The sequence below is a fragment of the Anomaloglossus baeobatrachus genome, chromosome 4, assembly GCF_048569485.1.
Source record: "Anomaloglossus baeobatrachus isolate aAnoBae1 chromosome 4, aAnoBae1.hap1, whole genome shotgun sequence".
Taxonomy (NCBI): Eukaryota; Metazoa; Chordata; class Amphibia; order Anura; family Aromobatidae; genus Anomaloglossus; species Anomaloglossus baeobatrachus.
Genome location: NC_134356.1, coordinates 103,251,770 through 103,279,763, shown reverse-complemented (window position 1 = coordinate 103,279,763; position 27,994 = coordinate 103,251,770).

Sequence of the window (27,994 nt, the reverse complement as noted above, 5' to 3'; positions counted from 1 at the left end):
TTCATACCTTTTGGAGCTGCCCGAAATTAAAGGGCTTTTGGTCAGGAATATCCGTTCTGATAAACCGGATAACCCACCTTGTCTATTAACCTTACGCCACAAATGGCTGTTTTATCTTTGGATAGGGAGCACATCGACCCAATTGCTAGACCAATTATAATTCACATATGCATGGTAGCTAAAAATCTAATTGCATCATACTGGAGACAAGTTTTGATTCCCACAATCACCGAGGTGATTGACAAAGTTACCTTACATAACGATCTCGAACAAAGTTATGCAATTTAAAATAATTCATTTGCTGCATATAAAAAAAATGGAGCCCTCGTCTTTCTTACCAACAAAATTCTTAACAGAGTCTGGTCAATGTGCTTAATGTCTGAATTTTAAACTTCACAATCCTTGAAAATTGAGACTTCTATACCTGGAATTTGACTTTTTTATTCTGCATTTTATCTTCTTTATGTATATATACTTGAATTATTATAAAAGTTCTCCATGTTTCTTACCCTTTCACACTCCCTTCCCTCTTTTCCTCTCCTGCCCAATGAAATGTTTTCTTTCATCCCATCCCTTCCTTTTCTCCCTACCCTTTCCCTTAGGTTTGATAGTTTACTCACTTGATATGTTAATGTCTACATATATTGCTATGTATTGAGTATCCTGTATTAAGTTACTGTTTGTTTTGCATTGATTGTATGAAAATTCTTTAATAAAAATTATTTCAATATGATGTATAATTGTTGTATAAATCATAATGTTGACACCAACGGAAAATGGTCTTGATTTCAGTTTTTTGTCGTCTTTTCTTAGGACAAAATGGCTAGTAGGGATCAACCCCAAGACCTATCAGGTAAACAGGCACCTCCATTCAAGAAGCACAAGTCTGGAAGTCAGAAAAGAGAAGCAGTTATTGGAAGAGAAAGTGAAGAAACTTACTCCCATTGATTGTTTCTTTAGGAAGTCCACACAAAAAGGACAGTGGAGAGTCCACCAGTTGCAATACTGACACAAAATGTCTCTGGAAGCATTTTCCAGCACTGATGAAGAAAACCAAGAAATTGAAGATTCTTCACATCAACTCATTCTCGGTCTTTCTGAACCTTGTCCAGAGCTAACCGATGATCCTGCTGAATGGCCTGATATAATTTCTGATGCGCTGAGATGCCAGTCAATTAAAAGGGGTATCAAAACAAGTGAGATTGGATAATTTCCCACTCACAGACTTCTCTGATGGTTCAAAGAGATGCTTCGCCTGCAATCATTATTACAAGGTTGATGGGTACTGAATAAAGTTTCTACAAGACTGGCTTGTTTACTCTGCAGTTGGAGATTGCATATATTGATTAATCCCTGTGGCGATTAGCATAGGGATTACATATGATGGCACAATGCCTATGCTTTTTATGGGTATTTTTTTGTTTATGGTCATCTTTTGAGGTAAATTTTTTCTGCCTAGTAACGCGAGCAAGTGTGATGCCCTGGCAAAACCAGGTAGTCACGGAAGTAGTTCACCCTCCTTGATCCCACCAAAAACCCACACCCAGGTACAACACACAGCCATTAAAACCTAGCCACCCCCTCATGACAATAGGTAAACACCAGTGGGCGGGATCAGGTGGATGAGAACGCCCACCTAGGGATCCTGAGGTGTCAGGGGCGGGAACACAGCAGTTAGTTGGAGTTAAGTGGAGTGCTGAGAGTGGAACAGAGCTGACAGAAGTGGAGTCAGGGGTAGGTTCCCCTGGACTACCTGACTAGGTGGCAGACAGCAAACAGGGCTACAGGCGACGGAGATCCGGTCGCGGGAGACATTAAGTGGACCAGGGCAGGGTTGTAGCCCGCCGTTGCGGACAGCAGGAATCCGGTCCGGAGGCCATGCACAGACGGGGTGCCTGGACCCTAGGACAAGGAAGGTTGCATGCCCCTTGTTAATTAACCAGCAGAGGACGAGGTTTCAGGCCTTGTTCTCCAGAAGCCCTGAGAGCGAAACGGAAGCCCAATGCGGGGGATAGGGTGTCCGTCAGAACACACAGAAATCCCAAGGGTCAGATTTCACGGGTCACAGCTCCCAAACATACATACCCTGTTTACCCGAAAATAAGACAGTCTTATATTTTTTTATTCCCTGAAAAAAGCACTGTGTCTTATTTTCAGGGGGTGTCTTATTCTCGAGGAGACATGATTGGGGGTAAGTTTACCTCCCACAAAAAGCAAACCCCCCCATCCCAGGATCGTCATACTTACCAGCCCAGGGCGTCTGTATGGCTCCCAGATCCTTCTGTGATCTCCCAGCAGGTGTGCTGCATGCCTCCCCTGCGTCTGGCTGACATCAGATCACACACACACACTTCTCCCTGTGATCTTCCTGCAGCTGTGCTCCCCTGCGTCTGGCTGACATCAGATCTCTCTCACACACACACACATCAGATCACACACACACACACACACCCCACGATCACAGCAGCTGTGCTGCACGCCGTGCTCCTCTGCCTCCTGCCGACACTCACAGATCCGATCGCTTACGTTCACACACAGTCACACATCAGACAGTATACACGCACACATCGGATCGCATACACACACACACACACCAGTTCTCCCTGTGCCCTCCGGTGGGCGGTCCCAATAGCTGTGCTGCATGCCGTGCTATTCTGCCTTCTGCCGACACAGATCCGATCGCATACATACACACACACACACACACACACACACACACATCAGAACACAGACACATCAGACAGCATACTCGCACACATCCGACCGCATACACACACACACACTGACAATATCACACAAATGCGCGCACACACTCACAACATCCGGAGATACCACATGCTTCCGGCCATGTGATCCTCCGGCAGGTCCTGGAAGGTCACTGCACGCACAGTATCGCCGCCGAGAAGCAAGCGATATCGCCGGATGTTGTGAGTGTGTGGATGCGATCTGATGTGTGTGTGTGTGTGTGAGAGAGTGTGATCTGATGTGTGTGTGTCTGTTATGTGTGTGTGTGTGTTCCGCCGCGGCAGGACCTTGATGCGCTCACCTGCTCCCGGTCGGCTTCTGGTGAGTATGATCGGGGGTCTTCTTTCTTCTCTCTTCTGGGGGTGCCCGCTGCCTATAATGAAGTGTCCTGCAGTGTCTTTAACTCTTTCACCGCTGCATAACACTTCATTATTGACCGCAGCTATGTCTTATTTTCAGGGGATGTCTTATATTAAAGCTTCCCTGAAAACTCCTGGGATGTCTTATTTTCGGGGGATGTCTTATTTTCGGGGAAACACGGTAGAACCAAGAGTGGACTTCCCCATTCCATGCGGCGTTGTCCCACAGAAGACACATACACTGAGTGCAGGAGGAAGGGACCCCTGTTTGCTACACCCGGGTGTGGGACCCGAATACACCTGCCAAAGGTGACTGGTCACTGGCAACTTGGTTTACTACTGGACTTGTGTACGATCCTGTGAACAGTGAGTACATCATTGACCCCCGGACCAACCCGGCATGCCACCTCCAGCAGTCATTACTCCAGTGTACCAAGGGCCCCGGGACTATGCCTCCCCTACCCGTGGAGGGGATCCCATCCTGCTGCCCCCGCTCCATCAGCCCCGAGCGCCCCATCACCAGGCAGCGGCGGTGTCACCATCCCTCACCACAACCCACGGGTGGCGTCACCGACACATCAATCCCCTGTAAATATCCCCTTCCAATGGTTGTGAGGACGGCCGGCCGTGTGAGCCCGGGTCCGGTCACCACTCGAGCCGCAGCAGTGAACCTGGATCCGAGCGGCCCCAGAAGCGGCAGCGGCACCCGCAACACAAGCTGATTAGGGGCCAATCAGCTTGCTGCGCACCAGTTTTGAAAACAGTGGTTGGTTGTAAATAAACGCGGGGGGTTTTGTCTATAAATATCTCTGTTTTCTGTCAGCTGTGTCAGTCACAGCTGATGAGTGAAGAATTTTCATCGTGGATGAGCTACTTCAACAAATCCTGAGGAGAGTGGGCGAAGCCAACGGAGCCAAGTGGATGCGGAGCTGCCTATCCAGTGACGTTGCTTCTATTACCACTGCAGCGGTTCCCTCTGGAGAATCGGTGGTTCAGCAGGACACAGGCCCGACCGTCGCTGGATCAGAAATGAACAAGACGCGAAGGAGTAGGAGAAGAAGGGAAGCTTACGGCTACGGTCGGAGGTCCGCGGGTCGTCTTCAAGGAGGAGCTCGGAAAAATCCCTCTGCAGTGCCGCCGGAGTCTGAGAGGAGCGCCATCACGAGAGGTCGGTCTCTGTCAGGTGGCATGTCATAATGGTATTTCTAAAACATGTTTTAAGGAGGCCATTATGTGTCAACCTCCACCACTGGGTTTTCATTTAGTAGCTAGTATTAAAGAAAAAATTTGGAATAAGGAGTATGTCAATATTTTTTCATTGTTACCTATTAGCAAGGACCATTATCGCACCGGCTCTGAAGCCAAAGGTGAAAATAAGGGGGATAAGAGGAAGGTGGTTAAGTGTTTTCACAATTGGCTCCAGGCCTTTTCGATATATGCGTCCGTGTTGGGTGAAAAAGATCCCAGTATTTGCAGTGGGCTTTTCCAACATATAGATTCAATATTGGAGGCTTACCGCAACTTTGGAGGGGTAGCCTGGCTGTCTTATGACGAATCTTTTTGTCAAAAGATTGCTGTGCACCCGAATATGAAATGGGGTAATAAGGATGTTGGACTATGGCTGAACCTCATGTTGCCTCAAAGATCTGGATTGGCTAGGCAAACTGCTCCTCAGCAGGATAAGAAAGGCATTTGTTTTGCCTTTAATGAGTCTGCATGCAAATGGCTAGCCAATTGCAGATTCAGGCATGAATGTTCTGGATGTGGCGGTGCTCATCCTCTTTTTAAATGTTTTAAAAGGAACTTACAGGTCATTCAGCAGACTAACCTTAATTCCCAGGAGTTTTTTCTTAAAAGCACAGACTCCAGTGAATTGGGAAAGAATGGTTCCATGGTTAAGGCGTTACCCTGACAAGGAGAAGGCCAACATAGTGCTTAGTGGCTTTAAAGCTAAATTGTCTCGTTCCGGGGTTTAAGAGGACAGGTTGCCTTTTAGTTTCTAATCTTTCTTCTATTAGGTCAAATGAACAGTTTCTTTTGGAGGATATTAGGAAAGAAGTACAACTCAGTAGGCTGGCTCCAGTTTCCAAATTTTCGGATTTCTCCACTAGGTATCGTTCCAAAAAAAAAAAAAAAAAGAGGCTGGATCCTTTAGGGTGATTCACCACTTGTGTTACCCTAAAGGACAGTCTCTTAACGATGAGGTTGACAAAAGTGTCGCTTCGGTACACTATGCTACATTTGACATGGCTGTTGATGTTTTGAGAAGATTTGGTCAAGGCGCCTTTTTAGCCAAGTCAGACAAAGTCTGCATTTCGGCTATTACCAGTGCACCCCTCGGGTTTTAATTCGTTAAGTTTCTGTTTTAATGATGAGTTTTATTTTGATAGGTTCCTTCCCATGGGGTTTTCTTTATCTTGTTTTTCTTTGAATGTTTTTCCTCTTTTTTACATTGGGTAGTGCAGGAGTCTGTGCCTACGGGTGGAATCTTGCACTATCTGGATGACTTTTTGTTTGTTGTTTATGGCGGTTCTGATCTTTGTTTGGTTTTGTTACAGAAATTTGTATTTTTTATGGATTATTTTGGTGTTCCTATAGCTGAAGACAAGATTGTGTATCCTTGCCATAAGTTAGAATTTTTGGGCATTACTATTGATTCCCTTTCTATGGTATTTTGCACTAAGCATTATTCCGATGGGTCGCGTTTTTTGTAGACGGTTGTACGAGAGCACTGTGGGGTTGACTTCTGGTAATTCCCATATTAGGGTATCCTCTGAGATGAGGGCGGACTTGCTTGTTTGGTGGAGATTTTTGATTGAGTTTAACGGTATCACGTATTTGCAGGAGGTTTTTTGTTCATCAAATGAATTGCAGTTAGAAGTACATGCTGACGTTACCTCTGGCCTCTTGGTTTGTTAAGAGGATAGTTGGTGTAGTGAATATTGGCCTTAGAAGTGGCTTAAGCTCGGTTTGAACTCTAGGGTACTAGTTGCTGAGTTATTTGGTATTTTGGCGTTATTGTTTCTTTGGGATAAGTCTTTAAAAAATAGGCGCATTGCGTTTCGCTCAGCTAGCAAGGGGGTAGTACTCTGTATTAACACCTTGTCTTCCAGATGTTTTTGACAGGAAAGCTTTTGAGACAGTTGGTTTTTTTCGGTTTCAAATTTAACATCTGGTTGAAGGTTTCTTTGATTAATGATTACTCCGACTCTTCTTGCTTATCTTTTTTGCAGTTGCTGGCTTCAAGGAGCTCAGATTTATGAGAGAGAAGTGTGTGAGATGGACTTTTCCAGACGAGCTATGGGAAATTCTGTGGACTAAATTCCGTTTTTTTATTAAGAATTCTATTGCTTCTAATACATGGGCAGCGTATCCTGCTGCATGGGAGAGATGGGTAAATTTTTGTTGTACACTGGGTTTTAGTTATTCGGGTTCACAGCTGCTTTGGAATATATTCAGTTTGAATTGTCTAGAGGTATAAGTTAATCCGCTTTACACAAGACTTTGGCTGGGGTGTCATTTTTTCTTAAGTTATATGGCGGTGAGTCCTTGATTTCCTTTTTTCCGATTAAGCAGATTCTTAAGGGTTTAAAAAGATAGTTGTCGTCCTGATGAGAGGCATCCTGTATCCTTTGAGCTCTTAGTTAAGTTAAGGCATTCTTTAGGTGTGGTTTGCTTAGATGCTTTTGAGGCGTGCTTATTTAGGTCTGCTTTTGTGTTAGCTTTCTTTGCTGCTCTTCGAGTTGGACAATTGATGTCGCCAAGAAGGATTAAATTTGGTGGTTTACTTGCTCAGGATGTTAAGGTTGTTGAGTCGTATTGCTTAATTTTTATTTCCTCTTCAAAAGACTGATCAAGAGGGTAAGGGACATTGGATTAAATTATCCCGAGTGCTTGATTCCCCTGTATGTCAGGTTGAGAACCTATGGCTTTGGTTTTCTATTTGTCCCCCTTTTCAGGGGTCACTTTTCCTACATTTGTCTGGTTTGCCGGCTACAAAATTTCAATTGTGTGCCTTCTTAAAGTGGTGTTTGCTTTATATGGGCATGGGTGATCAAAAGATTTCTTCTCACTCCTTCCACATCGGCGTGGCTACAGTCGCCGCTTTGCTTGGTTTGGGAAGAAACAAAATTATGAAGCTGGGGAGGTGGAATTCTGGCCGTTACAAAATTATATACGTCCTAATTTATTGCCTAATTATTTTTAATTTCAGAACCCATGATCGTATGGATTGTTGGGCATTCCTTTGTTCACTGGGCTCAATAGAAGGCCTCAATTCATTCCTACACTTATCATTTTCTACCGAACATATTATTGTATTTTGGTTTAGTTCCAGAGGAATGAAGTGGGCTCATTTGATTGGTGAACTAAAGTAGAATGCTCGTTCTACTCAGTGTCCTGATTTGCTTATTTTATATTTAGGCTATGTGCGCACTTACCGGATTTTGCCGCGGATTTTCTGCATGTTTCGCTGCAGAAAATGTTCATAACATCTCTGCAGTGAATCACCAGCAAATCCTATGGAGAAAAAAAATCCTGTGCGCACTGGGCGGAATTTGACAGCTGCATGTTTTGCTGCGGGAATCCCGCAGCAAAAACAAGTGCATGTCACTTCTTTTCCGCACATCGCTGCGGGATTTCACTCCATTGACTCCAATGTTAATCATGAAATCCCGCAGGGAATAACGCAGGCAGCAAATTCTGTGCGTTTGACTGCGTTTTCCTGCGTTATTCCCTGCGGTATTTCGCGGTTTTGGGACCTAGTTACCTGCGGTTTCAAAGGAAGTGATGTCCCAAGAAGAGGAAGAGGAAGTGCATCCATTTTGTGAAGATTGTAAACATCCATAACAATGCCGTGGTACACAAGAATGTCGATTAATGTCAAACAACTCATAGAACTGGTAAGTATGTACAGTGCATCAGAACACACACATCACACTGACACAGACCCATCTACACACATGATTTTATAGAAAAAAAATAGCGTGTGCTCCGCCGTAATTTAACGTCCGGCCGAGATGAACACACAGCGGCGAGCTGGTATTCTCATGCTGCAGAGGGCGAGGGCCATGGTTACGGCCCCGCCCTCTAGCAGCCGCGAATATCAGCCCGCTACTGCTCCGAGATTGTCGCATGCATTGTATGCGACAGTCTCGGCGTGTCACTGGCCCTTCCTTTTGCCGTGTAGCAGTGGCAAAAAGGGTAATCTATGGAGTTATTGGCAGCACTTCGCTGCCAATAAATCCAAGATTAGTAATGGCAGCGTCCATGACACGCCATCACTAATCTGCAAGTTAAAGTAAATAAACACACGAGACAATCATTTATTTGCAATAAAACTCCCCAAAAAGCCCTCTTTGACCACTTTATTAAGTACAAAAATAGCCTTGCACCAAGTAATCCACACGACATCCAGCACTGTGTGAGACGTGGAAACCTCTGCAGCCTCAGCAGGGGTATTCCAGGTCATTTCCCACGGTCGCGAGACATTCACTGTACAAGCAGCACAAACTGCAAAAAAAAAACCGTGCTGTCAATGGCTAGCAGTGACCCTGTGTGACCTCCTTTCCCAGGTCATGCAAGGCCACTTCTGAGAGGGGGGACACAACTCACAAATAAAGAAATCTATCTATTTAAATACATGTATTTATCTATCTTTTATCCATCCTTCTATCCATCCTTCTATCTATCTTTTATCAATCCATGCTTCTATCATTTATCTATCCATCCATCTATCCATCTATCTATTTATCCATCTATCCATCCATCTATCCATCCATCTATCTATCCATCTATCTATGCATCTATCTATGCATCTATCTATGCATCTATCTATGCATCTATCAATCCTTCTATCTATCTATCTTTTATCCATCTATCAATCCATCTATCAATCCATCTATCAATCCATCTATCTAGCCATCTATCTAGCCATCTATCTAGCCATCTATCTAGCCATCTATCTAGCCATCTATCTAGCCATCTATCTAGCCATCTATCTAGCCATCTATCTAGCCATCTATCTAGCCATCTATCTAGCCATCTATCTAGCCATCTATCTAGCCATCTATCTAGCCATCTATCTAGCCATCTATCTATCCTTCTATCTATCCTTCTATCTATCCTTCTATCTATCCTTCTATCTATCCTTCTATCTATCCTTCTATCTATCCTTCTATCTATCCTTCTATCTTTTATCCATCTATCTATCCATCTATCTATCCATCTATCTATCCATCTATCTATCTATGCATCTATCTATCCTTCTATCAATCCTTCTATCAATCCTTCTATCAATCCTTCTATCAATCCTTCTATCTATCCATCTATCTATCTATGCATCTATCTATCCTTCTATCAATCCTTCTATCAATCCTTCTATCAATCCTTCTATCAATCCTTCTATCAATCCTTCTATCAATCCTTCTATCAATCCTTCTATCAATCCTTCTATCAATCCTTCTATCAATCCTTCTATCTATCCATCTATCTATCCATCTATCTATCCATCTATCTATCCATCTATCTATCCATCTATCTATCCATCTATCTATCCATCTATCTATCCATCTATCTATCCATCTATCTATCCATCTATCTATCCATCTATCTATCCTTCTATCTATCCTTCTATCTATCTATCTTTTATCTATCTATCTATGCATCTATCTATCCTTCTATCAATCCATCTATCTATCCATCTATCTATCTTTTATCTATCTATGCATCTATCTATCCTATCAATCCTTCTATCTATCCTATCTATCCATCTATCTATCTATCCTTCTATCTATCCTTCTATCTATCCTTCTATCTATCCTTCTATCTATCCTTCTATCTATCCTTCTATCTATCCTTCTATCTATCCTTCTATCTATCCTTCTATCTATCCATCTATCTATCCATCTATCTATCCATCTATCTATCTTTTATCTATCTATCTATCTATGCATCTATCTATCTATCCATCCATCTATCCATGTATCTATCCATCCATCTATCCATCTATCTATCCATCTATCTATCCATCTATCTATCCATCTATCTATCCATCTATCTATCCATCTATCTATCCATCTATCTATCCATCTATCTATCCATCTATGCATCTATCCATCTATGCATCTATCCATCTATGCATCTATCCATCTATGCATCTATCCATCTATGCATCTATCCATCTATGCATCTATCCATCTATGCATCAATCCTTCTATCAATCCTTCTATCAATCCTTCTATCAATCCTTCTATCAATCCATCTATCTATCCATCTATCTATCCTTCTATCTATCCTTCTATCTATCCTTCTATCTATCCTTCTATCTATCCTTCTATCTATCCTTCTATCTATCCTTCTATCTATCCTTCTATCTATCCTTCTATCTATCCTTCTATCTATCCTATCAATCCTTCTATCAATCCTTCTATCTTTTATCCATCTATCTATCCATCTATCTATCCTATCAATCCTTCTATCTTTTATCCATCTATCTAGCCATCTATCTAGCCATCTATCTAGCCATCTATCTAGCCATCTATCTAGCCATCTATCTAGCCATCTATCTAGCCATCTATCTATCCATCTATCAAATCAAATCAAATCAAATCAAATCAAATAAGCTTTATTGGCAGGACCAAATACAAATTAGTTTTGCCAAAGCAAGTGTACATTAGGGGCTGGGGCTGTGGGGATGGTGGGTGGGGACTGTAGGAAGGATGGATGGGGCACATCCAGGGTGGGGACTGTGGGGGCACTTCTAGGAGGGGGGCTATGGAAGTCCATGGCTTATGATGGGGCATATCCAGGGTGGGGACTGTAGGAAGGATGGATGGGGCACATCCAGGGTGGGGACTGTGGGGGCACTTCTAGGAGGGGGGCTATGGAAGTCCATGGCTTATGATGGGGCATATCCAGGGTGGGGACTGTAGTAACGGTGGTTGGGGCATATCCAGGGTGGGGATTGGGGGGCCACATCTGGGATGGGGGGCTATGGAAGTCCATGGCTTATCATAGTTCTCTTTCTCGAAGTCTATGACATTCGCTCACATACCGCGCTGCTATCTCCACTGCGCTCTCTTCTTCCCCCAGCAGGATATATATTTTCTCTTCCTCCTTCATGGAGCTGAAATCCGGGAAGAGATGGGAGAGTCTCCTGAAGTGAGTGTCCCTCACTGCTGAGTACTTGGTGCAGTGTAGCAGGAAGTGGGTTTCATCCTCCACGGCCTCCAGGTCACAGTGTTGGCACAGTCTGTCCTCCCTGGGCTTGTAGCTCTGCTTGTGTCGGCCGGATTCGATGGCTAGACTGTGGGCACTGAGTCTATATCGGCTCAGGGTCCTGCGGTCTCTGGGATCCGGGAGTTTTTCCAGATACGGGGCCAGTCTGTAGTCTCTCTGTAGACTCTGGTACGTGGTTAGTTTCTGTGAGGTGTTGATGTCGGTCCTCCAGTCACTGACATACCTCTCCTGGCCCTCGTCTACCATCTTCCTGATTCTGGTTTTTGTCAGGCTGGTGTGATTGGTGATTTTGTCCAGTTGGGTTTGGGAGAGCTGTGCCAGGGGTCCTGGTTCATCTGGCCCACGTATATGTATCAGAGCTTTGTGGTGATGGGAGCTTGGATTGCTACTCTGTAGGTGAGCCTGAAATGATAGTGACCTCTTCAGAGCTGCTAGGTGTAGAGGGAATCTGCCCAGCTCAGCTCGACAGGCGCTGTTGGAGGTGCTTCGATGGACCTGGAGAAGGTGCTTACAGAATTCCAGGTGGAATATTTCTGTTGGGCTGGAATCCCACCTTGACCAATCTGGGTAAGTGTGAGGGCCCCAGACTTCGCTGCCGTACAGGAGGATTGGGACGATGATGGAATCGAAGATTTTTAGCCAGACCCTCACTGGTGGCTTCAGATGATACAATTTCCTTCGGATGGCATAAAAGGTTTTGCAGGCCTTGTTTTTCAGGGTCTCTATGGCTTGTTTAAAGCTCCCTGACTGGTGAATTTCCAGGCCCAAGTAGGTGTATTTGTCTGTTCCTGTTAGAGTGCAGCCGTTTACGACAAATGAAGGATGCTGGTCAAATCTTCTTTTTCTTCTCTGGAACACCATGATGTTGGTTTTCTTTAGATTGATCGGTAGTGCCCATGTGGAGCTGAATTTCTCCAAGATTTGTAGGTTGTCTTGGAGACCTTTCTCGGTTGGTGACACCAGCAGTAGGTCATCTGCATAGAGCAAGAATTTCACCTGGGCGTCATGGAGTGTGAGGCCTGGAGCAGGTGAAGATTCCAGAGCAGCAGCCAGCTCATTGATGTAAATATTGAAGAGCGTTGGACTTAGGCTGCAGCCCTGTCTGACTCCTCGGCTCTGCTGGAAATAAGCCGTTCTTCTACCGTTCACACTCACGCTGCAGAGGTTCTCGGTGTAGGAGCTTTTGATGACATCGTAGGTCTTTCCTCCTATTCCGCTTTCCAGCAGTTTCAAGAACAAGCCCGGGTGCCACACTGAGTCAAAGGCCTTTTTAAAGTCTACAAAGCAGGCGTATATCTTCCCATGCTTTGTATTGTGGACGTGGCTCTGAATGAGACTGTGCAGGGTGTAGATGTGGTCCGTGGTGCGGTGGTTTGGCACGAACCCTGCTTGGCTTTTGCTCAAGACATTGTGCTCGGTAAGGAAACTGATGATCCTTTTGTTTAGGATGCTGTTGAACAGTTTTCCCAAGTTACTGCTGACACATATGCCTCTGTAGTTGGCAGGGTCATACCTGTCCCCACTCTTGTGGATCGGTGTAATGAGTCCTTGGTTCCAGGTACGAGGGAAGTAACCAGCACTCAGCACAATGTTGAACAGTTTAACCATTGCAGCTTGAATTTCTGGTGGGCTGTACTTCAGCATCTCTGGGGGGATTCCATCCAGACCACTAGATTTTTTACACTTTATGGAAGTGATTTTCTCTGCAACTTCCTGTAATGTAATTGGTGTGTCCAGTGGGTTTTGGAAGTTTTTGATTTTCTCTTCCATTGCCTTTAGTTTTGATGTTATGTTTTCCTGCTCTTGGCTTAGTCCTTCTTTTGGGATGTCTTTGTAGAGGTCTCTGAAGTACTGGAGCCAGATGTTGCCATTTTGGATATGGGTGTCATTCTTTTTCTTGCTCTTTGTGTCCATGTGGTTCCATATTTCCCAGAAGGAGTTGTCTTGGAGGGCGTCTTGGAGTTGGCTAAGTTTGGTAGAGATGTAGCTCTGCTTCTTCCTCCTGAGGATGGTTTTGTACTGCCTTTGTATGGTGTCATAGGCTTCCCTCAGGTCTGGGTTGTTGGGGTCTCTGTGTTTATTGTTTGAGGCTGTTCTCAGGGTCTTTCGAACGGCTTTACACTCTTTGTCAAACCAACCATTGATCTGCTTTTCTTTTGGCCTCTTGTAGTTGACTTGTTTGAGGTCGGACAATTTGGCCATGGTGTGGAATATTTTGTTGAGGTCTTTTGCAGCTTGATTCACTCCTTCTGGGTTTGACTTGTACTTGTAGTTGTAGAAGTTGTGGAGCATCTCCTGTAATTCCGGTCTGTTGGGAGCCTCTTTATATTTTATTTCTGACGTCTTGGACCATTTATAGGATGGAGGTCGGTTGTAGAGGCTGCTCTGCTGTGGCTTTTGTGTGGATGGTTTCTCTGTAGATTTTATGTACAGGAGAAGTTGGCTGTGGTCTGACAGGTGCGTTTGTGGGGTGACTATGAAGGCGCTAATATTTGCCGGGTCTATCTATCTTTTATCTATGCATCTATCTATCCATCTATCTATCCATGTATCTATCCATCCATCTATCTATCCTTCTATCTATCCATCTATCTATCCATCTATCTATCCATCTATCTATCCATCTATCTATCCATCTATCTATCCATCTATCTATCCATCTATCTATCCATCTATGCATCTATCCATCTATGCATCTATCCATCTATGCATCTATCCTATCAATCCTTCTATCAATCCTTCTATCAATCCTTCTATCAATCCTTCTATCAATCCTTCTATCAATCCTTCTATCAATCCTTCTATCAATCCTTCTATCAATCCTTCTATCAATCCTTCTATCAATCCTTCTATCAATCCTTCTATCAATCCATCTATCTATCCATCTATCTATCCATCTATCTATCCATCTATCTATCTATGCATCTATCTATCCTTCTATCAATCCATCTATCTATCCATCTATCTATCTATGCATCTATCCATCTATCAATCCTTCTATCTATCTTTTATCTATCTATCTATGCATCTATCTATCCTATCCATCTATCTATCTATCCTTCTATCTATCCATCTATCTATCCTATCAATCCTTCTATCTTTTATCCATCTATCTATCCATCTATCTATCCATCTATCTATCCATCTATCTATCCATCTATCTATCCATCTATCTATCCATCTATCTATCCATCTATCTATCCATCTATCTATCCATCTATCTATCCATCTATCTATCCATCTATCTAGCCATCTATCTATCCATCTATCTATCTATGCATCTATCTATCCATCTATCTATCCATGTATCTATCTATCCTTCTATCTATCCATCTATCCATCTATCTATCCATCTATCTATCCATCTATCTATCCATCTATGCATCTATCCATCTATGCATCTATCCATCTATGCATCTATCCATCTATGCATCTATCCATCTATGCATCTATCCATCTATGCATCTATCCATCTATGCATCTATCCATCTATGCATCTATCCATCTATGCATCTATCCATCTATGCATCTATCCATCTATGCATCTATCCTATCAATCCTTCTATCAATCCTTCTATCAATCCTTCTATCAATCCTTCTATCAATCCTTCTATCAATCCTTCTATCAATCCTTCTATCAATCCTTCTATCAATCCTTCTATCAATCCTTCTATCAATCCTTCTATCAATCCATCTATCTATCCATCTATCTATCCATCTATCTATCCTTCTATCTATCCTTCTATCTATCCTTCTATCTATCCTTCTATCTATCCTTCTATCTATCCTTCTATCTATCCTTCTATCTATCCTTCTATCTATCCTTCTATCTTTTATCCATCTATCTATCCATCTATCTATCCATCTATCTATCCTATCAATCCTTCTATCAATCCTTCTATCTTTTATCCATCTATCTATCCATCTATCTATCCTATCAATCCTTCTATCTTTTATCCATCTATCTAGCCATCTATCTAGCATCTATCTAGCCATCTATCTAGCCATCTATCTAGCCATCTATCTATCCATCTATCTATCTATGCATCTATCTATCCTTCTATCAATCCATCTATCTATCCATCTATCTATCTTTTATCTATCTATGCATCTATCCATCTATCAATCCTTCTATCTATCTATCTTTTATCTATCTATCTATGCATCTATCTATCCTATCCATCTATCTATCTATCTATCTATCCTTCTATCTATCCATCTATCTATCCTATCAATCCTTCTATCTTTTATCCATCTATCTATCCATCTATCTATCCATCTATCTATCCATCTATCTATCCATCTATCTATCCATCCATCTATCCATCCATCTATCCATCCATCTATCCATCCATCTATCCATCCATCCATCAATCCTTCTATCAATCCTTCTATCAATCCTTCTATCTATCCTTCTATCTATCCTTCTATCTATCCTTCTATCTATCCTTCTATCTATCCTTCTATCTATCCTTCTATCTATCCTTCTATCTATCCTTCTATCTATCCATCCTATCTATCCATCTATGCATCTATCCATCTATGCATCTATCCATCTATGCATCTATCCATCTATGCATCTATCCATCTATGCATCTATCCATCTATGCATCTATCCATCTATGCATCTATCCTATCAATCCTTCTATCAATCCTTCTATCAATCCTTCTATCAATCCTTCTATCAATCCTTCTATCAATCCTTCTATCAATCCTTCTATCAATCCTTCTATCAATCCTTCTATCAATCCATCTATCTATCCATCTATCTATCCATCTATCTATCCATCTATCTATCCATCTATCTATCCATCTATCTATCCATCTATCTATCTATCCTTCTATCTATCCTTCTATCTATCTATCTTTTATCTATCTATCTATGCATCTATCTATCCTTCTATCAATCCATCTATCTATCCATCTATCTATCTTTTATCTATCTATGCATCTATCTATCCTATCAATCCTTCTATCTATCCTATCTATCCATCTATCTATCTATCCTTCTATCTATCCTTCTATCTATCCTTCTATCTATCCTTCTATCTATCCTTCTATCTATCCTTCTATCTATCCATCTATCTATCCATCTATCTATCCATCTATCTATCCATCTATCTTTTATCTATCTATCTATGCATCTATCTATCCATCTATCTATCCATGTATCTATCCATCCATCTATCCTTCTATCTATCCATCTATCTATCCATCTATCTATCCATCTATCTATCCATCTATGCATCTATCCATCTATGCATCTATCCATCTATGCATCTATGCATCTATGCATCTATCCATCTATGCATCTATCCATCTATGCATCTATCCATCTATGCATCTATCCTTCTATCAATCCTTCTATCAATCCTTCTATCAATCCTTCTATCAATCCATCTATCAATCCATCTATCTATCCATCTATCTATCCATCTATCTATCCTTCTATCTATCCATCTATCCTTCTATCTTTTATCTATCTATCTATGCATCTATCTATCCATCTATATATCTATCTATCTATGCATCTATCTATCCTTCTATCTATCCATCTATCTATCTTTTATCTATCTATGCATCTATCTATCCATCTATCAATCCTTCTATCAATCCTTCTATCAATCCTTCTATCAATCCTTCTATCAATCCTTCTATCTATCTTTTATCTATCTATGCATCCATCTATCCATGTATCTATCCATCCATCTATCCTATCTTTTATCCATCTATCTATCCATCTATCTATCCATCTATGCATCTATCTATCTATCCATCTATCAATCCTTCTATCCTTCTATCTATGCATCTATCTATGCATCTATCTATGCATCTATCTATGCATCTATCTATGCATCTATCTATGCATCTATCTATGCATCTATCTATCTATCCATCTATCAATCCTTCTATCTATCCTTTATGTATCTATCTATCTTTTATTTATCTATTCATCTATCTATCCATCTATGACTATTAATTACCGATTTATCTATCCATTTTACACCGTCTCACATGTGTTTGAATTTTTTGTATATATGATTTAATTCCTTTTTTTTAAAAAAATTGTAGGTGGAATGTAGACCAGAATTGTGGGATACAGCGTGTGCAGAATACCATAACAAGTATAAACGACATGACTGGTGGACCCAAATTTGTAGAGAGCTATTTCCCCTCTTTGATGAGGCCGATAAAAATCTACAGTTTCAAATTGGTAATGGGCTAAACATTTTTTTTTTTTTTGGGTTTGTTATTATTCACATAATTGAGTAATTTATTTTTGCTTTACAGATAAAGACGTTCGGAATCGATGGCGGTCCGTCAAAGACAGATTTCAAAAAGACCAGGCAAAGGCGAACCTGAGTGGATCATCAGCGCCCTCCAGAAAAATATTGTTTGAGGATGAACTACAGTTCCTTAACACTGGTCGAAGATTACGACCGTAAGTATTTGTCTTTGTAATTTTTTATAAAATATACTTTTTTTCCCAAAAATCTGATACCAAATTTGTCTCCTTGAAATCTTAGCACTGAAGGTAATATCATGCCGGAAGCGCCAAATGTGACTATTGAAACAGAATCCGACTGTGACATGCAACCTTTGGCAACCGACAATTTGGAGGACATCGCATCCGCAGCTGCTGGCAACATCAGCTCGGAGTTACCCTCCACTGCACCGGAACCGTCAGCCTCTGAAGAACGGCCGGACACCGATTGTTCGGCCACAGCTTCTAATCGATGTACCAGCATGCCATCTTCGTCAGTAGCGAATAAAGAAAGGTCTACCATATTGCTCCGTAAAAAAGGGAAGACTACAAAATCTTCAACTGTCTCTGAGAAATGTGATCAGCTGACTTGTGAGGCATTGAACCTTTTAAAAAAAATCAGCCTCCCAAGCAAATAAATGTGATTCATTTGCTTCCAGCTTGTCTAGCAGGCTGCAAGAAATGTCCAAACAAACACAGTCCACATGCATGGCTGCATGCTGTGCACTGTTTGATGGTTTTGAAGGCCCCCCCCCCCCATCCCACTCTAGCCAAAATTGTAAATGTAATTTGTAATGCATTTGGTAACCAAAACAATACTGATCAAACAATGATCCAGCAACAATCCCAACCAAACAATTTGCCCCTGGGTCAACAAAACCAAGGTTATGTTGGTGTAACAACACCAAGTTTCCAATCCCAACATCAATCAGCTGAAGTAGGCCAAAACAATGTTCTAAATCAACAGAGGGCTTCAATGACCAACCAATCTGACAACTATAATTCTGGGTATTTTACCCAAGAATTATATAGGTTGTGATAATTATATATGTACCTCAGATATGTATCACACATGATAACTTGAAGGCCGCACTTTTTTTGTGGTAAAAGCCATAGACACTCTATCCATAAGTATGTACCAATTTTTTTTTATTACTATAAAATTTTTATGTTAATTTGTACAAATCGGACAAAGTCACAATGGCGAGAGAATTGCGCCAGTCTGTCAGCACATCACCAGGCATGGCCACACACTCTCCGGACAGGAGTGTCTCAGTGGCATAGAAATGCATACAGCCGATCTGTTCCTGTCAGGAGAGTGTGTTGCCGTGCCTGGTGATGTGAAACGAGACTTGGGCAAGTCTCTCTCAAATGTGACGGCCCCGTCACACACAGACATAAATCTTTGGCAGATCTGTGGTTGCAGTGAAATCATGGGCATATTGTTACATGTGTACACAGCCACAAACCTGCCACTGATTGTCCACAATTTCACTGCAACCACAGATCTGTCGCAGATTTATGTGTGTGTGTGTGACAGGGTCTTGATTGTTGCAGGGATGTCAAATTTGTATTCATGACTGGTTCAGCAGTCCTGTGTGCATTTTTCAAAACACTGCTTCACTGTCCAACAATAATTCTCCATACAAATAGGGTCCGGTCTTTACAAAGTTTAATTTCTACATGCTGATGACTCCAGGGTCTATGTTGTAATTTCATAAAAAGGTCTGTCCTTCATGTATTCCTGTGGCTTGGTGGCCATATCACAGTTGCTAGAGTGACTTTTTTTTTTTGGGTGTTTTTAAATTTGTTAATTACATTGTTATAGTTGCCAATTTAAATTTGCATATGGATACAGTGGGGCCTAAAGTATTGACCCCCCTGCAATTCTGTCACAGAATACTCAATTTATTCTCGAAAAATGAAGATTGATTTTAAGATAATAAACTTAAGTACTTTGTGATGATAAACATTTTCATGAGTAAACTGATTATTCTGTGCCAGGATTGCAGGGGTGCCAATAATTTTGTACAGCACTGTCATATGTGGTATGTTTGTTTTTGAAAAAAAAAAAAAGGGGTCAAATAATAAAAACACGACTTTACAGATTTCAAATTGAATTCTCTTTAAAATACTTATATTCCCAACCAGCGTTTGTGATGTGTAGGGTGGATTGTTGGGTTATTTGTGTGGCTGGTGGGCCACTTTTTTGTTTGTACTGTTGTAAAGCATGTAATAATTATTTTGTTTGCAAAAATACAAGTGAACATTTTTTGTATAATATTTTTATTAGAACAAAAGAGCATAAATTTGTTATCCAAAGGACCAAACCATACATTGTAAAAAAGACAAAAACATTAAGAAATTTCAATTACATTATAATCTTTCTGCGATGCCATGGCTTTGACAGGTTGTCACACTAAGGGACATGCCCAACAGCAACCCACACACGGTTACAAAGAGCTGACCAGAAACCAGTCAATCCACCAAGGGTAGGACAAACACAACAGTGTACGGGACCATGTGGATGGAGAACGGACACCTAGGGGTGTAAACAGCCCAGTGAGGGAAGATTAGTACTTGACCTTTACTTAACGTGTATAGAAGGAGAAGGTCAAATGCAAAGGCCAGAGACGCCGGGGTTGTAGCCCTGGTTCATTGGGTAGGTGGCAGATGGTGTTCTTTGGCTGCAAGACGTGAAGACGGCAGCCGGTGATCAAAGGTGTTCCGTGACATCCATCCTTCAAGATCAGAGCATCGCTGGCTGCTGGCACGGGGGCGGCACATTCGGTGTCAATCGTGTCCCATGGGTCTCTGCTGATCCGGCTGCACATCACCAACACAGGAATATTGCCAGTGCACGGCACCTTCTGGACTCAAAGTAGTCAGTGAAGGATTCTCGCAACAACACACCCGAGTTTGATGGACGTCCAAAAACCATGTTGCTCACTGGATGTAATTCGGCCTGTTGCGTTTCCTCACCTTGCTGAGAGCTGTACTCTCTAACATAGTTGTGGAGAACACAACAGGCCTTTATCACAGTGTCAACGGTTTTGGTGTTTAACTGGATGGTTGTGTGTAGAATCCTCCACTGACTAGTCAGGATTCCGAAGGTGCACTCCACATATCTGCGTGCACGACTCGGCCTATAATTAAAAATCCTCCGCAGGGTATCCAGTCCCCTTCGTGGGTATGGGCGCAGCAGGTTTGGCAATAAAGGAAATGCCTCATCCGATACCATCACAAAGGGGACTGGATCTCTGGAGCCCGGCAAAGGTTGTGGGGCTGGGAGCGTTCCGCAATCCTGAAGAATTTGCAGTCCAATCTGATGTTCGCAACACCCGTGAATTCCCCGTACTGCCATAAGCACCGACATCGATGGCAATAAATTTGTAATGTGCAGCAGCCACCGCCATGAGGACCACCGAAAAATACTTCTTCTAATTAAAGAAGAGTGATCCTGATCGCGGTGGCTTCTGCACTCTTACATGTTTGCCATCGACCGCACCTATACAGTTGGGGAAGTTGGCCACAGTTTGAAAGCCTGCTGCAACGTGAAGCCAAGTCTCCTCGGTAGGGGAAGGCATCACAATGGGCTGCAATTTCTGCCAGATCACGCCACATGTGCACCTCACAATTTCGGAGATGGTTGATTTACCAACCCGAAATTGAAGGTGCAGGGATGTGTAGCTCTCTCCTGTGGCCAGAAATCTGAAACATAAAAATATTAAAAATTAGAAACACACACAGATATATAACAAACATTGTATGCTTTTCAAAATGGAATGGTCACATCATGTTAGATTTAAAAAACAAAAATTAAAGAATGATACTTTTTTGAAAATTACTTACCGCAAGGTGATGAGCAGCCGCTCCTCAGCAGACACAGATTTCCTTAATCTTGTGTTTTCATATTGTATATCTGACTGGAGCAAGGCTAGTAGTCGGTCAAAGGCCGGTATCGTTAGGCGACAAAAAGAGGTAAATTTTTCTGGAAAACTGAAAAATAATGGTAAAAAAAATTAATGCAATTTCTAGCATTTAACAAATAAAAAAAGGTGTAAAGAAAGATAAAGGATACATATAGAGATAGACACAGATAGCTCATACAGCTAGAAAGATATAATGATAGATAGATATAGACCGTAGAACCATGAGCCGATATAGACTCAGTGCCCACAGTCTAGACATCGAATCCGACCGACACAAGCAGAGCTACAAGCCCAGGGAGGACAGACTGTGCCAACACTGTGACCTGGAGGATGAAACCCACTTCCTGCTACACTGCACCAAGTACTCAGCAGTGAGGGACACTCACTTCAGGAGACTCTCCCATCTCTTCCCGGATTTCTGCTCCATGAAGGAGGAAGAGAAAATATATATCCTGCTGGGGGAAGAAGAGAGCGCAGTGGAGATAGCAGCGCAGTATGTGAGCGAATGTCAGACTTCCAGAAAGAGAACTATGATAAGTCATGGACTTCCATAGCCCCCCATCACAGATGTGGCCCCCCAATCCCCACCCTGGATATGCCCCATCCACCGTTACCACAGTCCCCACCGTGGATATGCCCCATCATAAGCCATGGACTTCCATAGCCCCCATCACAGATGTGGCCCCCCAGACCCCACCCTGGATATGCCCCATCCACCGTTATCACAGTCCCCACCGTGGATATGCCCCATCATAAGCCATGGACTTCCATAGCCCCCATCCTAGAAGAGCCCCCACAGTCCCCACCCTGGATGTGCCCCATCCATCCTTACTACAATCCCCACCCACCATCCCCACAGCCACAGCCCCAGCCCCTAATGTACACTTGCTTTGGCAAAACTAATTTGTATTTGGTCCTGCCAATAAAGCTTATTTGATTTGATTTGATTACAGAGAAGGATAGATAGATAGATAGATGGATCGATAGAAGGAGAGATAAATAAAAGATTAATAGATAGAGGGATTGATAGAGATAGATGGATAGATAGATAGATAGATAGAGGGAGAGATAAAGAGATAGATAGATAGAGGGATAGATAGAGGGATAGATAGATAGAGGGATAGATAGATAGAGGGATAGATAGAGATATAGATAGATAGAGAAATAGATACATAAGGGATAGATAGATAAATGGATAGATAGATAGATATTGAGATAGATGGATGGCTAAAGTGAGTGAGAGATACATAGTGATATAAAAATTAAGACATAAAAAAATAAAACTTTATTTACATACATTACATGGTTCACTTACCTTCTTAAATCTCTATAAAGAAGTCCAAAATGACCTTTTTCGTCACGTGTCATTAGTATGGGATGTATCCACATTTTTTTCTTCTTTCTGCCTAAAAAAAAAAAAAAAAAAACACATGAAAAAAAATATTTTTTTTTATGTTTTAAAAAAATATAAATATAAATAAATTACCTGTTGGCGACGACGACGTAGAAGACTGATCACAGTAACCAACAATAACTGGTAATATGGCCTGTGTAGCCGCATTGTCATAGAATTGCCAGACATCGCAAAATAGGAGAATATACCCTCTGAGGTTAGAAAATGGAGAATCCGTGTCAGAGGAAGTGACATCATATCTTTTTTTTTTTTTTTAACCTAGCTTTATTGATTTCGTCAGTACAAACTGCATGGATCATCCTGTGGAAATTCCGCAGCAAATCCGCATCAAAACCGCATCAAAACGCAAAAAACCGCATGCGGATTTTGATGCGGTTTTCCGGCGTTTTTTTTACCGCGGGTGCGGTAATCTTTGAGAGCATGCGGAATTTTCTCAAGGAAATTTCATTTCCCAGTGCGCACAAGGCCTTAGGTGGTAATGATTTAGGTAAGTTAAAGACTCTTGAGTTTATTTCCCAAAATGAAACGGGATATAATTTGTGAAAAAAAAATTTCCCAAGTCATGTATAGTATTTTCGGAAATAATTCCCAGATTGTTATGGAACTCGGTTGGTTTTTTGAAAAAATTAGAAAAAGGGTGAATCAATCCATAGAAAAATTCCTTCGGGATACGGGTGATTTTTCTTTTCGGCATGTCGATCTAGAAGGGTTTTTACCGGGATTGTATAGAGGTGATGGAGTGTACCTTTCGGATATTGGCATTGATATCTATAATTTGGGCTTACAGAGTATTGTTGAGTTATGGCTGTGCGGTGGTGTGGGGGGACACTAATGGGGATTAGTGTCCTTGTGGGGTAAAACTGCTCAGTTGTCTGGGTGGATTATAGTTAATTTTATGGATTTATTTATTTATGGTAGTTTTTAAGGTTTTTAATGGTTTGTTATGAATACTCAGGTTACTCTTAATAAAGCCAGCACGGCCAGTTTTTACCAAACAATACTTTGTATTCAGTGTCAGTTTAATTGGAATGGAGTGTGAAAGGCTTTTGTGTTAGGTTTCTGTTGCTGGTTGTTTGACAGTGAAGCAAAAACCAGTGTTCTCATGTCCTGGTGGTTTCAGAGATTGGAAACTTCAGTAGTAAGGGATCTTTACACTCCCATGAAATATCCAGTCTTCACTTTTTTATTATGCAAAATGGAAAAAGCTCAAAGAAAGATGAACATCTGAAAAAGCAATTAACAAAGATTTGCGTAGGAAATCCATCTGGAAAAACAACGTTGGCGTGAAGTTTTGTTGCGGATACTGTAAATGATTCGGTGGTTGGCGAAAAAAACCCCACCATAATCTCCCATTCAGAGGTTCAGATACTGTATTCACAGAACACGAGCTTTTTCTCTGAATTTGATTTGGTTCTGAAGTAACACTTGCAGTGTGCTAAAGAAGGCAAAAATGTGCATTATTTGAGCAAAGATATGCAGAACAATTTTTTTTAAAGTTGATTGGAGATGCAGCAATTAAAATAGAAAAATTAAAAACTAGCAAAATTTCTCAGCATAATCCTTGACTGTACCCCAGACATCTCTAAGCAAGTGCAGTTGTCCCTTGTGCTGTGATATGTGGACATTGATGAAATTAGCAAAACAGTGGAGGTCAAAAGAAAGCTTCTTGGAATTTCTGCATGTCACAGACAACTGAAAGAGGCCAAGCAACAGTTGTGTTCGAAAGATTGACAGAACAGCATCATTTGTGTGTCTTGGATATTGATGGCCAGTGCTATGATAATTGAGCTAATATGAGGGGACAATACAAAGGAGTGCAGGCCATTGTTTTGGAGAAAAACCCTCTTGCATTCTTTGTTCCATGTTCTCCACATAACTGGAATCTTGTAGTGGTACATGCTGCAGAGGGATGCAGCCGCTCAAAACAGTTTTACGATCTTCTGAGTCACATTTATTCATTCTTTTCTGGAGCAACTAAGAGGTGGGAAGTGGCCTCTGAGCATTTGTCCCAATTAAGGCAGCGCTTACATCAGCGGTATTTTGCCGTAAAACTGGATCCGGTACAAATGTGCTTCAGCTCAATTAATCTCCAATGGAATCGCAGCAAGATGTGATCACATGCAGCCACGTATGATGCACGCAACCGCATCTTGCCGCGATTCCACTGGAAATGAATCAAAACGCATCTGTGACGGATCCATTGGGGTTCAAACAAGCGGAAAGTAAAGCTGCAGATATATGCAAGAAGCTTGATATACCCATTGAGTACCTAGCAAAGAGAATTCAGAAAAAAAACTCTGCAATGCAATGATAAAGATTGCCAAGAGACAGCAAGCAAGTGGAACATTATATTTAAATCCAAGAGCAGAGTTTGAAGAAACATTCTTCAAGCCTTTACTTCAAACTGTGCTTGAGGAAATCGAAACAAGATTCGTTTTCTTAAAACAATTCACTGACAATTTTGGATTTCTTAATGACATCAGAAAGCAGCAACTGATTTGCCGACATTACAACAGTGTTACAACTTTGCTGATCCAGCAGATGATTGAGAGATTCTATTGGAGGAACTGAAGACACTTGGTAGGATGCAGCCTGATCATCTAAATCCACAGGAAGTATTGAAATATTTGTTTTCTAATTCACTGAATCTGGCATTCCCAAATCTGGTGTTGGCAGTGAAGCTACTGCTAACCGTGCCCGTTTCAGCTGCGTCAGCTGTATGAAGCTTCAGCAAACTGAAGCTTATTAAAAACTTCCTCAGGTCCCAGATGTCTCAAGACCTGTTAAATGCATTGGCCATTCTCTCAGTTGAGTCACAAGAAGCAGAATGTTTTGATTTTAACCAAGTTATGCAATATTTTGCTGCTTAAAAAAAAAAAAAAAAAAAAAGGAGAAAAAAAGTTTATCGATTTTCAATTCAAATTAACTGTTTGTCGCCTAATTGCACTAATTGTTTAATTTTCTATTTTTTATGGCTCTTAGGCTGCATTTTTGCACATGGCATTTATTGGGGTCAATCATCAATATTATAAACCCAACCTGACGGAATTCAAAATACAAATACTGATGTGATGCTGCAAGCCATTTGGTATTCTCTTCAGTTTTTGCACTTTTACAAATCGTCTACATTCAGGTTTTCCAATGTTTAATTTAAAAAGTTTTTCATTTAAAAAAAAAAAAAAAGTTCATATTAAGTGTGTAGTTTTTTCTTTGCAGGGAGTTCAGCTAAGAGTAAAATTTGGACTAGGAGGAAGGATGGCACATAAGGAGTAGACTTTCATAAATCCCCTCTGACTTGTATTGTAGAATTTACAATAGATATAACTCATGTAATAAAAGAAATTCCATCTTTTTCATTGTACTATACCTATATTTCTCTGTCATATCTGTGCATCATGAATCGAGGTATGTATTAAAGGGGCCCACTAATACTTTCGCCCAGGGCCCACCAAAATCTGGAGCTGACCCTGGTTCCCATATAAAAGAACGCAGCGGTGTCACATAGAACTGGCAGGTGAGTGACACTAGCCCCACCACGGCGCTAATAAAACACCAAGGGAAGGAAAGAGACAGGGGGTAAACAACAAAAGACTGCTGCAATCAGCACCAAGAGTGCAGCCTACACAGCAACTTACAGAGAGGGCTCACCAGCTCCTTCCACCTCCAGGCTCAGCATCCAAATGAGTAAGTGAACAACCAGCACCCTACTGGGAGAAGAGGGTATATATAGGGACTGGGAGTGGTCCAAACTGCAAACACCTGGGAAGGTAATGTGTGTGCTTGCTGGCAAGGAATACTGAACACTTAGACCACTGAAAGAAAGGACACTACATTTAAATACAGGGGTAAACATGGCAATGGCTTTCTAGCCCTGAAACTCTCACTAGTCTCATAATGCAAAGAGACTGTCATTACATAACCCCACTGTTCTCATAGAACTGAATGGAGCAGGATTCCCACATTACACCACTGCTTCGATAGAAGTGATTTAATCAGGATTCAAACATTACACCGCTGCTCCCATAGAAATAGAAAGAGCATGGTCACCCATTACACCACTGCTCTAATAAAAATGGACGGAGTGAGGTCACACTCTCATAGAAAATGGATGGAGTTTATTTACACATTACACCACTACCACAATAGAAATAGATGGAGCTGGGGGTGGGGTCACAATACAAGTTAGAGATTTCTTTGGTACCATTTTGGTACATTTTTAGTTTTTTATTCACATTTTTCAGATGCAGAATGAACAACCAACAATTCACTTATTGTTTATTTGCACAGTTCATTGTGCAATAAAAGTGATGAGAAATATGTATTCTTTGGGTCAGTACAAATATAATTGTACTGACCCGAAGAATCTGTAATACAATATTTATAGCATTTTTAGGCTTTGCTGCTTTTAAATCACTTATTTTGCCAAATGAGCCAAATTAGGGCTTGTTTTTTGAAGAATGGTTTGGCTGTTCATTTATTCCTTTTTTTACATTTGACATTGATCGCTTTTCATTATATTTTTTGTGTATGAAAAAAGTGACATTTTTACCATGTTTCTTTTTTATGGTGTTCACCGTATTAAATAATGTGACAGTTTTATAAACCTAAAAAATTGTGTAGCCCCAGTACAAAGAATGTAAAGGTTACAAAGTAGGGGGTACAGAATGAGAAAAGGACCACCAAAAAGTCAGGGTATAATACAAATTGTTTTTAGTTAAATACAAGGTGATACAGGGTACACAGTGGTTGCAGGCAAAGATGGAAAGACCTGCACAGAAAAACAGCCCACAGCAAAACCTGACGAAGCCATCTGGTGAAACGCATGTCGAGGCCCCGCCCCTACGCCTGGAAGGCCCGTTCTTTCCTGCTCCAACATGACGCAAGGTAATAGCCCTTAGGCTTTCATATCCCTGGCCTTTTAGGGACTAAAGGCTACTTTACACACTGCGATATCGGTCCCGATATCGCTAGTGTGGGTACCCGCCCCCATCTGTTGCGCGACACGGGCATATCGCTGCCCGTGCCGCACAACATCGCCCAG